The 17,806-nt window shown below is 38.2% G+C and overlaps 1 pseudogene; it reads right to left on the reverse strand.

The window, feature by feature from the left end:
• Positions 1 to 637: 637 nt before the first annotated feature.
• The window catches only part of LOC113056503 (serine/threonine-protein phosphatase CPPED1-like), a 20,847-nt pseudogene continuing 3,678 nt past the window's right edge, over positions 638 to 17,806 (reverse strand).

The following is a 17,806-nucleotide window of genomic DNA, read 5'->3' on the forward strand; positions in this document are numbered from 1 at the left end:
CATTCAAACTGAATGCTAATTACATAATTGTAGTGAACAGCACATTCCAGGGCCCAGTGTAGGGTGGGGACTACAACAGTGGACAAAGCTTTGCAACATTTTTTTGGATCTGGAAATCTGATACCAAGCCCAGGAAGAACAGGACTTCTCATTGGTCAAAATGCAGTTTCTGCCCATTCTTTCGATGATCTTTTGATGTTGTGAGACAAAAACAGATGCAGCATGTCTTGAGTCTACATCCTAGAGAGACAAAGCAGACTGACCCACTTCTGAGTCTCTAGACAAGAGAGGCACAAGACATACAGACATTGCAACAAGATTAAGCTCCAGCGTGCAAACCTCCACTTCAAGGTACTTTCATCTGCATGTTCCAGGACCTTCTCCACCAAATCCAGGGCCATGTCTGTGTTCCAGATTTTAAGACCCTTCGGTGCTCCAGGGGAACAGCATCCTATAGCGCTTCATGCTCGAGGCTGTTGAAACGGATTCCTGCTCTTTTCCCTTTGCATTGCTACCAGCACAACCAGAGGAAGAAGTCACACCATTGGACATTCAAATGAAAACTTTTGAACCCCTCTGTATGATCATAGCATTAGACATTACATTTAAATATTACATGATAAGACTGAAAGATAACTGGAAGATATCTAGTTTAATTTTAGCATGTATGACACTGGTGAGGAAGCTACGAGGTGACAGATTGGATTCAGACAAGAGCTTGGTCATTTTAAGATGTCTTTCTTGCTGCATGCTTGCCGCCAAAGTCGTTCAGTCACACCCTGCTGTTTTCGGGCGCTTCTAAGTGCGAGGTGAGGTCAGCAATTATGTTTTCGGAGATCCACCCACAGAACAAGTGACTCAATGTCCCGGTCACCACAGCCACGTCTTCCAATAGTTACCATGGAGATTGCCTCTTTCCTCCACTCAGAGATGGAACAGAGTAACGAGCAGAGAGGAGCAACTCATCAAACTGTCATCCAAAATGTTCAGCACTATTAAACTACCATTGAATCCTAGCATCTCCTCACTCCATTAGTATCATGAGGTGATTTAACATCAGTGTTTAAGGGATTCTCAGACAAATTTGCGTGATTAAAGTAGGGAGACTGAGGAGGTGAGTATCAAAGATCAAAAGAGTCACTGGTTCGAATTTTTAATGCTTGCTAATGTATTCAGAATGTAAGACTTTTCATTCCTGTAAAAAACACACCTGAAAACTCTAACTGTACAATCAACGGCTCAGTTTCTAGAATGAATGCGGAAGATAAAGATGCAATCACATGATTAGTGACCTGGAGGTGGATTCAAACCAACAATTTCTTCAGGTCTTCGTCCATTCCTCTTTGGGTTAATTGGTCCAGACTATGGTAGCGATGGATGATGTCATCTTCAGTAACTACTACCACTCGCATACCGTGAGGGTCATCTCCCAGCTGACAACCAACAGCGGAGCTCACCACCATATCCAGCCCATCATAGCAGCCCCCTGCATTTCTGTGGTAGTGCCCGGAGAACACAGCTTTTACCCCTGAAACGAGAGACATATAGTAGAAGTCTAGTTAAAAATAAAATATATCTCCTGTGAAATCCCACAAAACAGTTAATTCATGACCACATCAATCTCAGTTTCATGTCTACAGATGCACACAGTCCATTTGATGACCAGATACATATAAACAAATCTGATGCACCTGTTCGATCTTTAAATAAAAGTGAATAAATCTAAATCTACCTAGAAACTAAGGTGTACTTGCCAGGTTGATACTGGGTCTTTTTGAGGATGAAGTAATCCCTGGATTTACCAACTTCTGAAAGGTTAGTGACATAAAATCATTGAAAGATGTTCAAAGTTTTATTTGAGGTAATTAAGTAAACTACATATCCATTTTCACTTTATTTTCTGAGTTTGCCTGTGTACTTGTTCCGTTTGGATGGGTAGAAATGCAGTCCATAAATAATATCTGTTTTTTGTTGTTGTTGTTTTCTCCAGGTCCTGTGTGTTAAATGTAAAGGAAATTTAAAATGAATCATTTAAACCATATCATAACTATCTTTTCTCTTCCTTGCAGGCCAAACAAATTTTTTTTTTAGAACTTAATGTTTTTTAGAACTTGACGCATATGGAAAAGACGGCTATATGTCTGTTGCTTAACTGAACATTTAAGATAATCCAATAATTTAAGAGAAAAATTATGCAACAAGCATGTTGCCTTTTTCATGCACCTATTCTATAAAAACTGTATCTGTTTTGCTGGATGGATTCTCTGTGATTGTAATTAAAGCATATCCAAAGGCATCATCTGGAGTCTGGTTATTGTTGGTGGAACACTAGAGATCTTAGTCCCAAGTAATAGTGTTCATGGGGCGAGTCGTCATTTAACTTCCGAGTGAGACTCATAGGCATTGGGTAGCTGTAATTCTTTACCTAATTGTCTAAGGTCTGGTTCTCCGGTGCAGTCAGAGCTATTGCCGATGCAGACAGACACCCGATAATAATTTTTGGTGTTGGGAGACATCCAGTTTAATTTAGGTCAGGTGAATATGGGAATTTCTTCCACACATAATTTATTGTGCTAGTCTATTTTAGCTAATCCACCTTTAAACTTCGCTTTGCTTCGTAGACAGAGTCTGGAAGGGCATAATTGACAAGCATTTTTTTTTCTGGTGGTGGGGTGCTAATAACATAACGTTTGGTTATGACGTGTGTTAGGTGCCGGCTCAGCCACCTCACACTTCCACTGTAAACACAGGTATACTGCGAAAAAAAAAAAAAAACATTAAGCGAGTTTCGCTGCCTGTTAAACCTGATCCTGCATTAGAGCAACCAAGGGGGACACAATCAAAATGATGGCCTTGCCGGACTTTGGCCTCCCCAGGCTGTTTTGGAGCCGGAGGAAAACTGGGAGATGGTTTGCTATCTCAGACTGAGTACAGAACTGAAATTGAGCAGAAGTCTGAAGTCTTAAGTAGTCATGCTACCATTGAATGGCACTTAAAAACAAAACCAACATAGGTGACAGTTCTGTCAAGCTAAGGACCTGAATGGGTTTTTTTTTCAAAGAAATTAATTCTTTATTATATTAAGTTTAAGTAGCATTAAGTAGCATAGCTTATTTCAACTCTTTACTGAGTATTTTATCAGCATATTACTATATTTTCAAAAGGATCATGGAACTCTGTAGGCTGGAGTAATGGCTGCTGTGAATTCATCTTTGCCATCATGGGAATACATTACACTTTTAAATGTATTAAAATTGAATATACTAATAATAGATTATACAATTTTATAATGTATATTATCTATTAATAGCTAATTTAATATACAATAAAATGTTATTTTATAATGTTAATTTAAATTATAATTGTTAGAAAACTGTTAGCTTGAATGCAACGTAAGTCGCTTTGGATAAAAGCATCTGCTAAATGCATAAATGTTAATTTAATTTAATAATTTTTCACAATAGTACTGTTTTTACTGTATTTTTAAACAAATAAATGCAGACTTGGATGTTTAATAAGATAGTCTGTTCCATTCGAAGTAGTCAGTTCTTGACCAGCATGAGCTGCAATGTGGACCACAATTATGCACAAGACTATAATCAAACCAACTTTGAGGCTATGAGCTCAACACTGCCACTGAATCATCTACATTTCCTACCTATCCTGTGTCTCCACGCTGGTAGAACTGACTGCAAAAACACCTGGATATGGGGAAGACTGCTTCGGATTCAGTTTGCCCATAAATCTGCATAACCATTGTGAAGTTTCTCATCTCTCCTCTGCAGCAGTGGCCGAGGGTCTGCCATTCAGAGGTTTAAAGCAATGGACCGAATGCAGAATCACTGTAGTTCATCAAACAAGTCACCCAGAGTGAGACACACAAATGAGCTCTCTTTGGTGAGGGATGTGAGGCTGAAGGTGGCTCTTCCACAGTTCAGCCGAGGTTTCTTTTCTGAAGAGAATTCTGAAAAGGTGGTACCCCCATACCGAGGTAATAGATGCATTTGGAAACAGGAAACAAAATTCCACATGAATTTTTCATTCGCACAGCACAAAGGTGGCAAAAACCACAGGGATGATGGCAGAATACATAAAATAAGAAGAAGAAGAAAGGAGAAAATGATTATGACTGAACACAATGTTGAAAAGTATAATTACATATTGCTGCTTGCTGTCAGAGTTCATCTAAATTTCACAAGTTGTTCTTGTTCCACATGCACACGATAGCTTTCATGCTCTGTTGGACACTGCTAATGAAACAACACAATTACAAACACCTTGACACTTGAAGACTTAGTGCATTACATAAAGCAGAAATCTTTCCAAAAATAAAAAAAACAATTAAAAGATTAGAATGAATTATAACTCCATGTAAAATTGGAAGATTATGCGCATTTCAAGCATCTTTCACATATCATAGACACTAATACACTAGATGGAAACAAGCAACAGAAACATGACGGGAAAAAAAGTGTCCAATTATCTGGAGAATTCAGATGTGAAAATGAGGATGGGGAAGAAAAATCAAGGCACTTCTTAAGTCATTTTCTCTGAAGACATCCTCTCTACTGCACTAACGGATAGAATAATTAGGCATGCAATACTGTTAATGACTGCATACATCGGCTGTAACTACACATCAGCCTGAAACCTGCTACAAAATAGGGGGCTCTTTTCACAAATCTGCACAAAACAGCCCTGAAACTATAAAAAAAAACATTGTGTTTGTGTTGTTTTCTATGAATAGTCTGGGAAGTCGTGGCCTAATGGTAAGAGGGTTGGACTCCCAATCGAAGGGTTGTGGGTTCTAGTCTCGGACCAGATGGAATTGTGGGTGGGGGAGTGCATGAACAGCTCTCTCTCCACCTTCAATACCACGACTTAGGTGCCCTTGAGCAAGGCATCGAACCCCCAACTGCTCCCCGGGCGCCGCAGCATAAATGGCTGCCCACTGCTCCGGGTGTGTGCTCACAGTGTGTGTGTGTGTGTGTGTTCAATGCTCTGTGTGTGTGCATTTCGGATGGGTTAAATGCAGAGCACAAATTCTGAGTATGGGTCACCATACTTGGCTGAATGTCACTTCACTTTCACTTTTTTTCACTTTCAAAGGTAGGTGCTTAACATTTAGAAAACGTGAATTTATTTAATATCAGTTTAACAGATTGTCGAAATCTGACACTGTTGCATAATGTGAATTGCTGGATAAATTCAAGAAGACCAAGACCCACCTCAAGGTATAGGTCATGATAGGTGGAATAGCACATAAACTATATTTTAAAGAGGGCTGACAGGCATTTGACCTTAATTGGTAGCTTCATTTTATATAAGAGTTTATCAAATACAAAAAAACAAGAAAGAAAAAAAAGGTATTTATGCTTTTAACTCTATATTTCTTTGCGGCCCGGAGAAACACACCACTTTGAGAAACTAATGGAATGCATAGTCGATATAAAAAACTGGATGACGAGTAATTTCTTACTGCTAAATTCTGAAAAAAAGAGGTGTTAATTATAGGACCTGAAAACTCTATATGTAATAACCTAGAACACTGTCTAAGACTTGATGGTTGCTCTGTCAATTCTTCATCATCAGTTAGGAACCTAGGTGTGCTATTTGGTCGCAATCTTTCCTTAGAAAGCCACGTTTCTAGCATTTGTAAAACTGCATGTTTCCACCTCAAAAATATATCTAAATTACGGCCTATGCTCTCAATGTCAAATGCAGAAATGTTAATCCATGCATTTATGACTTCAAGGTTAGACTATTGTAATGCTTTATTGGGTGGTTGTTCTGCACGCTTAGTAAGCAAACTACAGCTAGTCCAAAATGCAGCAGCAAGAGTTCTTACTAGAACCAGGAAGTATGACCAGATTAGCCCGGACCTGTTAACACTGCACTGGCTCCTTATCAAACATCGTATAGATTTTAAAATATTGCTTATTACCTATAAAGCCCTAAATGGTTTAGCACCTCAGTATTTGAACGAGCTCTTTTTACATTATAATCCTCCACGTCCGCTGTGTTCTCAAAACTCAGGCAATTTGATAATACCTAGAATATCAAAGTCAACTGCGGGAGGCAGATCCTTTTCCTAATTGGTGCGTAAACTCTGGAATAACCTATCTAACATGTTCGGGAGGCAGACACACTCTTGCAGTTTAAATCTAGATTAAAGACCCATCTCTTTAACCTGGCATACACATAACATACTAATATGTTTTTTAATATCCAAATCTGTTAAATGATTTTTAGGCTGCATTAATTAGGTAAACCGGAAACGGGAAGTCGGGAACACTTCCCATAACACCAGATGTACTTGCTACATCATTAGAAGAATGGCATCTACGCTAATATTAGTCTGTTTCTCTCTTATTCCGAGGTCACCGTGGCCACCAGATCCAGTCTGTATCCAGATCAGAGGGTCACTGCAGTCACCCGGATCCAGTACGTATCCAGACCAGATGGTGGATCAGCACCTAGAGAGGACCTCTACACCCCTGACAATTAGACAACTAGAGCCCCAGATACAGATCCCCTGTAAAGACCTTGTCTCATATGACCACCAGGACAAGACCACAGGAAACAGATGATTCTTCTGCACAATCTGACTTTGCTGCAGCCTGGAATTGGAGGAGAACTGGCCCCCCAACTGAGCCTGGCTTCTCCCAAGGTTTTTTTCTCCATTCTGTCACCGATGGAGTTTCGGTTCCTTGCCGCTGTCGCCTCTGGCTTGCTTAGTTGGGGTCACTTCATTTACAGTGATATTGTTGACTTGATTGCAAATAAATGCACAAACACTATTTAAACTGAACAGAGATGACATCACTGAATTCTGATGAGCTGCCTTTAACTGTCATTTTGCATTATTGACACACTGTTTTCCTAATTAATGTTGTTCAGTTGCTTTGACGCAATGTATTTTGTTTAAAGCGCTATATAAATAAAGGTGACTTGACTTGACTTTTACGCTACAACAGTCTTTTTTCATAATCATCTCAAGATTTAAAAATAAAGTTTTTTTTTCCTCTATTCATGTAATCACATTAGTCTGTGTCTCTGTTTGGACATTGTTTTGCTTTGCATGCCATAAAAATGAATGCAGTTTTGCAACAGTGTCTCAGCATGCTTGCAGTCGCTTCTTTTCTCGGTTGTGATTTTTGGCTGTTAACATTTCAGTGTGTCCATACTCCCACCCGTTCTGTAATCAGGCTGATTAATAAGCTGTGATCTCTTAACAACAAACAGAGCTGTGATGGTGGAGATTTGTTGTAAAGTCAGACGTTTCTGCATGTTTATAAGAAGATATCCATCTGAAGATGATCAAAAATGCCAAACAGCTGGGAATTTTGGGATTCTACATAAACGCCAACAGCAGTAATATGGCAGCACCCTTCTGTACTGCTTCTCCAGTAAATTCCTCCTGAACTTTGTCCACTCCTTGCAGCGACTTATTTCCATAAATTGCTTTTTATTTCACATCTTGTAGATATAGTTGACAAAATCCCATTTATGAGCCCATTAATTAATGGGCTCATTACTGCAAGACGAGTAGTATCTAGGGATCAACATGCCTTTTAGCTGAGAGAGGTGAAATTTGCTGAGAATGTGAAAGAATAATGCATACTAAAAATAAACATTCACATAAAATAAGCCAGAGATCTAGTCCAATAAGGAAGTATGATGCCGCTCTGTGTTCAGTTCTCTGGAGATACATTAAAGTGCTACCAGAGTCTCTATTCCAAGCCACAGAACTAACGGATCTGCCAGATTTGGATGATATGTAAATCCTCATCTCGTCTCATCTATTCAACTACTCAGACTGCATTAACGGTTTAGTTTGAGGGTTGTGTGTGTTTCTGCCTGTTTGTGTGTGCTGTCATTAGGCCACTAGGATACATTATGCACAAACTCTGACAGAAATAATTTGCAAGACATAAGGAAGTACAAAATGATTTTGTGCAAGGAGAACATTGCTTATGCTGGTCATATATCGCACCCATTTATCACTGTAGATCCTCTAAATGGGCGATGGAGTTTTGTGTGTTGTGTAATTATGATTTTATCCATATATGCATGAAAGGCAACTGGCATAGTGCTTGGCAATTTCAATCAAACCCGATTCCTTTACACAGCAGAGCTGTTTCTTATCTTTAAAAACATGATCATCATGTTCATATTCTCAATTTTTACATTTACAGCAGATTACTTTCTCTGCTTATGTATTCTTTAAAAACACAAATTTTAACAACACCATTAAAAGTAACCTTCATAAATGTCAAAATTAATATACAGATTTAATACTATACTGTATATTATAATGTTGTGACAGTTCACTGTTGCATTTAAAATGACTGATTTTAGTTTTTAGTGTTATATTTTAAATGTATTTATACAAAATAAAAACTTTAATAATGTCCATTTATTAGATGATATAACATGAAACTGATAAATTAGTTTTAAATCAGTACAAAGATTGATGAAAAACTCAAACGTTTTGAGGGGTTAAATGGTGCACTTTGGATGAGTTAAATGCAGAGCATGATTTCTGAGTATGGGTTACCATACTTGGCTGAATGTCACTTTTTTTTTTGCTCACCAATGGATCCTCTGCAGTGAATGGGTGCCGACAGAATGAGACATCAAACAGATTATAATCCACATGACTCCAGTCCATCAATTAATGTATTGTGAAGCAAAAAGCTGAGTGTTTGTAATAAACAGATTATATGAGTCAAGTTAGGAGGCCACTAAGGACCCTGAGAAAACAGGGGGAATCTGATATTACTGAAACATATTTGCCAAATGCTCCAGTGTGTATTTGTGTTCTGGAGAGAGTGTCAAATTTTCACTCACCGCTCAAATCACAAAGTTTTTGTCGAGTGCTGAGTTCTGCAAGCTTGCGAATCCTCTCAGGATATCAATGTGTAGATACGATCTAAATAAGAGATTCATTGTGCAATGCAGACAGCTTCAATGATTCACGGGACATTATGAGATTGCGATAAACTGAAGTGATTGACAGCTTTTAGAGATTATAGAGGGAGCGCTCTTTGTGCACTTTCTAGGCTGTATAATCATGACTGTCTCAGAACAGATATATTAATCTCAGAGAAGAAAGTATCGTGTTTTGTGTCATGATTTTATTTATTTGATGTTCCAAAATTACTCACTTGTGTGCTTTTCCAAGAAGCAAAAAGTTAAAATGCATTAACGCATTAATAATGGAGTTTCATTTGGGGGGAACCATTCCTTTGAACCAAATTACCAATCAAAGACATAATACTCAAAGAAACCCCAAATGCAGTCAAAGGCTTGTGGACCGACCCTGTTCAGTAATTTTTTGCTAAATGTTCAGTTGCTAGTTATCTTTTAAACCCCTGAAACATTCCGTACAATGATGCAAGATCTTAAGAGACACAAAAGCACAGCCAAGGCTCTCCTTAAGGAAATCTGATAACAATGGGCACTCCATCACACTGTAACCTCCACAGAACACACTATTCTTCAATGTCTGCCTAAAACAACACGCATGCCACCTTACCAACAATTCTCAGCAGATGACAAGCATTGTGTTGATTAACCAAATCCCGCTCTCATTTCTACTGGCGTGTGCTGAATGAGAGCATTAAGACAGCTGAAATAGCATAGGAAACACTTGGCTTTTCAATGCTAATTAACACACTACAAGATAGCACCACTGGCAGTGTGAGAAAGGTTTATGCATTATAATGCAATGCAATGCGGGCTCAAAAACACAAGTTGCCTTTTAAGATAGCACAAGCTCTATTTCTACTTGAGTGTTTAGTACTGTTGTCAAGAGTACATTTACCAATAAGATGCAATCAATTGGTTTTTACAAAGCACACAAACATTTCAACTTCGCTTAACCATGGCTCTTATAAAAGATGCCATTAGGATAGACTTGAATGTGAAACTATAAAATGTCTCATGGGTTTTTCTGTACATATGAGTGTTCAAAACACCCTACAATCATACCCAAATATATCTGATTTAAGGAGAAAATATGTGCAATGTATTTATACAGTAAGAAAAACTTAAACAGATACAAATTCTACTCTCTTATTGGTAGCTGTAAACATTTTAGACCAGATTAGTCTTACATTATCTTCAGCTGGGATGTTCCCGTGACAACACAGCACGTGTCCGTCAGCAGTTTCGCTGATGGACATCGACATAAACACAATATACATTTTATATTTTAAAAAGTTTTATATATATATTCGTTTTCATATATATATAGCGATTTTAAAAACTTCTTTAAAATATAAAATGTATGTTTATTTGTTATTGTTTATTTAACAACAATTAAAAAAAACATTTATGACAGTAAAACAGTGACATCTGCTGATGCTATGCTAGGAGCATGCCAGGTGAAGATGATGAGGAAATTATTTTGTTCTTTTAGCAAAGTGCATTCCTAACGACTAAATGGCATGCACGTGCACTATTCACTCCAAAGTCCCCGCTCTAAGGGGATAGGGATGATCACTTCCATTTGGAATTTGCCCGGGAACCGTTCGGTACTGATACTAGTACCGCCACACCCCTAACTTAACACAAAGCACAGAGAACCTGATGGACGGGGCATTAGAGATTAACAGTATTTTACTGCTATGTCAGTGATGCAGAGGAATATAGGTCTGTAAACAGCTTATGATATCAGGAACTGTATATTATATGTAGCCATTGCAAATGCCACTCACTGTACAAACCTCAAAAAGCTTACATCTGGAGTGATTAGAATGTTTTCCACCCAAGGCAGATGTTTCACAGCCTCGCTGCCTTTTAGAAAATGCGGTTTGAATCATACAAATATAATTTGCAGCAGGATATTAAATCTACGAGCTCAAGGAGCCCGGTAAAATTAGTCTGTGGGCAGCGGCTGTGTTTTCCTCTGATAGTGATCTCTGATCTCCAAGAGGATTGGTTTATTTTTTTTCTATTTTTTAAGCAAATTTCTCAATTTTGCATCCTTCATGTTTTGATCATTGTGGAAATTGAAATGCCAAAAGTTGATGTGTCAGTGCTCTGATCAAGCCCTTCTCTGTCGCCCACTACAGCACCCGACTCATTTACATTACACACTACTCGATTTCCATGAACACACAGCATACAGGTGCTGGTCATATAATTAAAATATCATCAAAAAGTTGATTTATTTCACTAATTCCATTCAAAAAGTGAAACTTGTATATTATATTCATTCATTAAACACAGACGGTTATATTTCAAATGTTTATTTCTTTTAATTTTGATGATTATAACTGACAACTAAGGGAAAACCCAAATTCAGTATCTCAGAAAATTAGAATATTGTGAAAAGGTTCAATATTGATGACATCTGGTGCCACACTCTAATCAGCTGATTAACTCAAAACACATGCAAAGGCCTTTAAATGGTCTCTCAGTCTGGTTCTGTAGGCTACACAATCATGGGGAAGACTGCTGACTTGACAGTTGTCCAAAAGACGACCATTGACAGCTTGCACAAGGAGGGCAAGACACAGAAGGTAATTTAAAAAAGAGGCTGGCTGTACACAGAGCTCTGGGAAGGAAAATATGTAGTAGAAATAAAAGTGTACAAGCAATATGGGTTTACCGCACCCTGGAGAGGATTGTGAAACAAATCCCATTCAAAAATGTGGGGGTGATTCACAAAGAGTGGGCTGCAGCTGGAGTCAGTGCTTCAAGAACCACTACGCACAGACGTATGCAAGACATGGGTTTCAGCTGTCACATCCCTTGTGTCAAGCCACTTTTGAACAACAGACAGCGTCAGAAGCGTCTCGCTTCAAAAAGGACTGGACTGCTGAGGAGTGGTCCAAAGTTATGCTCTCCGATGAAAGTAAATTTTGCATTTCCTTTGGAGATCAGGGTCCCAGAGTCTGGAGGAAGAGAGGAGAGGCCACAATCCACATTGCTTGAGGTCCAGTGTAAAGTTTCCACAGTCAATGATGGTTTAGGGTGCCATGTCATTTCTGGTGTTGGTTCACTGTGTTTTCTGAGGTCCAAGGTCAACACAGCTGTATACCAGGAAGTTTTAGAGCACTTCATGCCTCCTGCTCCTGACCAACTTTAAGGAGATGCAGATTTCATTTTCCAACAGGACTTGGCACCTGCACACAGTGCCAAAGCTACCAGTACCTGGTTTAAGGACCATGGTATCCCTGTTCTTAATTGGCCAGCAAACTTGCCTGACCTTAACCACATAGAAAATATATGGGGTATTGTGAAGAGGAAGATGCGATATGCCATACCCAGCAATGAAGAAGTGCTGAAGGCCACTATCAGAGCAACCTGGGCTCTCATAACACCTGAGCAGTGCCAAATACTGATTGACTCCATGCCACACCTCATTGCTGCATTAATTCAGGCAAAAGGAGCCCCGACTAAGTATTTGAGTGCTGTAAATGCTCATACTTTTAATGTTCATACTTTTCAGTTGGCCAAGATTTCTAAAAATCCTTTCTTTGTATTGGTCTTCAGTTATATTCTAATTTTCTGAGATACTGAATTTGGGATTTTCTTTAGTTGTCAGTTATAATCATCAAAATTAAAAGAAACAAACATTTGATATACATCAGTCTGTGTGTAATGAATGAATATAATATACAAGTTTCACTTTTTAAATGGAATTAGTGAAATAAATAAACTTTTTGATAATATTCTAATTATATGACCAGCACCTGTATATAAAATGAGATTAAAGTTTGAATCCAATGTCACTTTTAGTTTTGTTGAGACTGAATGTTTTGCCTAATTTTCAGTATCAAACACACCATGATGCATCTCTGACCATACAAAGATATATATATATATATATATATATATATATATATATATATATATATATATATATATATATAGTTTCTTTTGAACACTAACCTTAGAAACAAATAATTATCTATATTTTTTCCTTATCGCTAACATAATCGTCAACCCATTGGATTTACTTATTACTTTTCCAACATACACAGGACAGAGACTCATTTAATGGTTTCTGGTGATTTCTCACAGTTTGGATTAAATGAAAGTATATTTTGCTCGGGTACCGAAATTGGTACAGAGAACCGTGGATTTCACTGGTATTGATACCGAATAATGAAATTTTGGTACCGTGACAACACTAGAACTAGGGTCATTTTTATACATTTGAATATTATTTTCTCTTGTGGATTATATGTAAGCGCCATTTATGTGAAACCACAACTGTATGTATGAGCATATATATATATTAGTTGTTTTGCTGGAATATGAAAAGTTCTAAATTATTCAAAATTCCATTATGTAGACTAGTTAATATATATATACTACTGATATATTACCCTTTCTCTCCAATTCACAAACAAATGAATCAGTTTTTTTTTTTTATCAAACCATTTGGCAAATCACTCAGAAACAAACCATAAGTCACTTACTGAAAAGCAGATTTATATTTTTATCTTATTATATAAATGAGAACTAAAATTGTTTATTTATGCCTTGTGAAAGCAATGTGAAAAATGCTAATCAATATAATTTAAGTCCTGTTGTTCTTATGACAAAAAGATACATATAAAATAAAATAAAAATAATGCTGGAAAAATATTTGTATTACTATTTACCATAATTTTGGGGAAAAGGCTAAACAAAATTCTGATGATATGGCACTCCTAAAGACAGATTGTTCTTCGATAATTTACAACATGAGATGAACACTTGCAACTTGGCTTTTCGATGTGTAAAGCTCAAGTGCTTTCTTCTCACCTGCTTGTTTGAATCTCTGGATCAAGCGCTCTCTGATGCCCTTCTGCAGGTTGAAGTAGTCATCCTCTTCATCAGGTTTATTGAGGAAGAGTGGAATGTGCTGGAAGACAAGCACGTGACGGGAGGGGGTCTGGGTGGCTCTTTGCAGCTGACTCTCCAGCCAGACCTCATGGGCCTCCATTAACTCAGGGCAGCCTGATGAGTCGAAGAAGAACTGAGAGTTCAACACCAAACACAAAACCCCACCCACCCAAAAACTAAAGTAATCATCGCCCCAGTCACGGCAGAACTGCTCTATGCTCTCTGGAGTGGGTGTGTTGCCGAGATCATGGTTGCCACTGACGAACACTAGAGGAATGTCGGGTCACTTCCTCTCAGTGCTTCTTTGAGGTCCTTAACCTGTTCTTCTCTGAATGGACATCCTGAAAAATAAAGAGAGATTTTTCTTGGTTGAAAAGCCTAATTTAAGCAAGTATTGTATATGTTTTAGTATGTCAATAAAATAACACCTGCAACCAAATTGAATTGTTTAATGAGCTCCATTTCTTAAAACAGGATATTCAGGATATTTGGGACTTGGTTTTACGCAGAGCAAAATTACATATATTTTCACTTGACATTTTTTATATATTTCCACACATTATCCCAAAACATATATTTATTTTTTCTTCTCTGGAATAACATGCACAGATGATTTGTCGATAACAGGAGCAAAAAAAAAAAAACTACAGTTAAATCCTCTGGAGCAATATTGAGCACAGCAGCTATGAACACAGCTGGAACAGTCGGCTTTCAGTGGAAAACAAGATACAGCACCAGACATGTGCTAGTATATAAATACTATCTTCAATGGCTCTCTCAATCTTCAAAAGAATACTGAAGTATGCAATATGTGGAGGATTCAGAGTAAAGTTTCTGTTTCTCACAGAAGATAGGAAAGCATCCAGTCTAACCGCATTTCTCTAAAGTAAAGGCAGACTGTCAAGCGATGAGTTCTGAAGCTTGTTAATAACAGCCTTAGGTTAGCTCTAATATGACAAGTAGGGCATCTTGCTAATTGCCTGCTGTGAATTTGAAACTCAATGAGTAGCGGAGCTGAAATTAGAGCTGGCATTAGTGACTGTGGTGTTGTGAATGCTAGACAAAGAAAACTAAACCAACAGACCATGATTCTAATCTATGGAGAGAATTAACTGCCTTTGCAACACCTTACTCAAGCAACCCTCTACAATGCAAGCAAATCACTCACATATGTAACCAAATCTAAAGAATGCCTGTCAATAGCCACTGAGTTCGAGCCATGTTCTCAACTCTGTCCCTCGAAGTCCACTTTCCTGTTGGAGTTTAGCTCCAACTTTGATCAAAACTCAGCAGCCTGTAACTTCCTATCGATCCTGAAGACCTTGATTAGCTTGTTCAGGGGTGTTTGATTAGGGTTGAGAACCCCTGAGATAGAGGCTAAAATAGCCTTAAGCCGGGCATACACTGTGCGATTTCGGCAATGTACCAACTCACACTGTTCGAGTAGATTGGCATGCGATGTAAAGCCAAAGCTCACGATTATTATGTGCTCACTGTACGGTCCAATCGTCGAGTTGCGATTTGACTGCTCACACTATACGTGGGGATCAACACGTATGATCCCTCAGAAACCCGGATGTTTGTGCCCGTTTAAGAATAAACATGCTTTCCCGGGATAAACCATAGACAGATAAACACACTGCTTTGGTGATATACGCAATTCTGTGTGCTGAAACATCAAAAAAGCTCAGCTGCCAGCTTCTCTCTGGCATTCCTGTCGTGGTTAACGTTAACGATGACACGTCGAAAAGGCCATTACTCCACAAGTTTTTCCCTCCATCACTTCAATCCACACTACAAGCCGTGTCACCAATGGTTTCGTTTATGGTTTCGCACAAAATAGGTTTCGTAGCCCTGCTTCAATAGTGCGATACCTCACAAAAGGCCCGACCTGAAAAAGAGTCGCACGAGTCATTCTTTTCCAAATGGTCCTGTCATGATGGCAATACAAAGATCTTTTCCCACTGACAAAAGACAATGGTTAATAACTTCCATGCCCACAGAAAAAAAAGCAAACAATAAAAAAAGTATATAACTATTTTTTGTGTGTGTGTGTTGCAAAAGCTCATACAGGTTTTCAAAAACAGATAATAGACTAAATAAAAAAGATAATAAATTACTATTTAATAATAAATTACAGAATGTTCATTATGGCTTCAAATAAATCAAAATAAATCAAAATGAAGCATATAGCAAATGAAGCAATAGGCCAATTACTACTCTTACTTTTGTGATACATTGCCATTATCAATGCCCAATACCTGAAACTGAGCCTCACTTTGACTTTCTCTCTGAGTTACGTAACATTCAATTTCAACAGGTCCCCCATTTCTCCCAGCTGTGTCAAATCCCACAGAAATCTATTAAAATCTCTCCCAAAAGAGATCTCTATCTGCTAAACATACAGAGAAGAGAGGGCTCTTCCAGAGCTGATTTCCCCCAGTCAGCCCACTGATGTGCAGCAGCTCCTCAGAGAACTTCACTTTTATCTGCTTTCAACAGCAATTAAAAACCTAACGTGTGTGGGAAGGAAACAGAGGGATATGAAAACCACCTCACCTTCTGAGTTGTCCCCTACCAAAGCACACACAAGACTGCAGGCAGCAGGCAAACGTTTTTATTAGTCCCCATAAGGAAAGCATCAGGTTAAGTGCTCTCCCAAATCTAATCACCTCCCTCGATGATCTCTCCTGCTGCCAGTCAGGAGAAGTCCTTGAACCAGAAAGCTCACAAGGATTCTGTGCCTATATCAAGGGGCAGCCCTTCAATTACTGAGTGGATCTTTGCTTGTTCAACATGCTGCCGCTGACTGTTCATTATTGCAAGCAGAACACAGGAGGTAGAATGGCTGAAATAAAATCAGATTAGGTCGCCAATGAGGTCTGAAGAGTTAAAACATGTGTTTAATGAAGGCAATATTGACTGACAGGGTTGATCGAAACCATGAGACAGCCAATACAACGGTCATAAGAATTCAAATTCTTCCACTAACCCTCATGTCGTTACAGTAGGACATTTCTTCCATAAAAAACAATAAGAGATATTAGGCAGGATCTAATAGTATCTAATAGATCTTATTATATTTAAGTAAATGGTGACCAATGGTAAAGTAGATGACACTAACAAATTATTAATTGAAAAATGTCATTATATTAATGCGATTTAAATGTGTACATATTCAAAGTGTGTCACAAATGTTTACGAGACATATATAATGTACACAATATTACTACTTTTACTGTATTTTTGATTAAATAAAATGTTGCTTTCAAATACACAAAATCTTACCGACCTCTTTCAGAATTAAGAACTGCAGAGACAATTTCTTGAATAACAATTTAATTTACGAATCTGTTGCCTTACACAAAGCGAACACATGGTATAAGAAAACCTGGAATAGGCCTACAGCACAAAAGCTTACATTTAGTCATCTGGTCACCATTCAACTTTACTGTGTGGAGTGGGTCACAATGCTTTTTTAATGACAAAGTAAATGGTGACAAATTTTATTTTGGGGTGGAACTTCCATTTAAGGATGACAAATTGATACCTGATTATTTGACAATTTCAAGCATTGAGAAATATGTAAGCTCTGTAAGATCCTCAATCAAAAATATACAGCAAGCTTCCAGCAGTTGAAACTACAGAATTCAGTTCTGCTCTGAGTCTATGTGAGTCAAAAGATAGAGTCGATCACAAAGACACAGCAATGCCTGTTTCCCCAGGAAAAGTTCAGGGTGTCCCCCAAGATACAGATACTAAGTGTACTATTGCCTCCTCTCCAGCAGTATTACTGTCTATTGTGTGAGCTGCACCACACAGAACCTGCTCAAGGTGTGATAGTCTGAATGAATCACAGAGGGTATAATTCCCAACCTGCAGGATAACCACACCAGGAAGAGCAAGACTAAAGCCAAAATAAGCATTACAGATCCCCGCCATCCAAAAAACAGCCTCA

Source organism: Carassius auratus, chromosome 37 (assembly GCF_003368295.1).
Source record: "Carassius auratus strain Wakin chromosome 37, ASM336829v1, whole genome shotgun sequence".
NCBI lineage: Eukaryota > Metazoa > Chordata > Actinopteri > Cypriniformes > Cyprinidae > Carassius > Carassius auratus.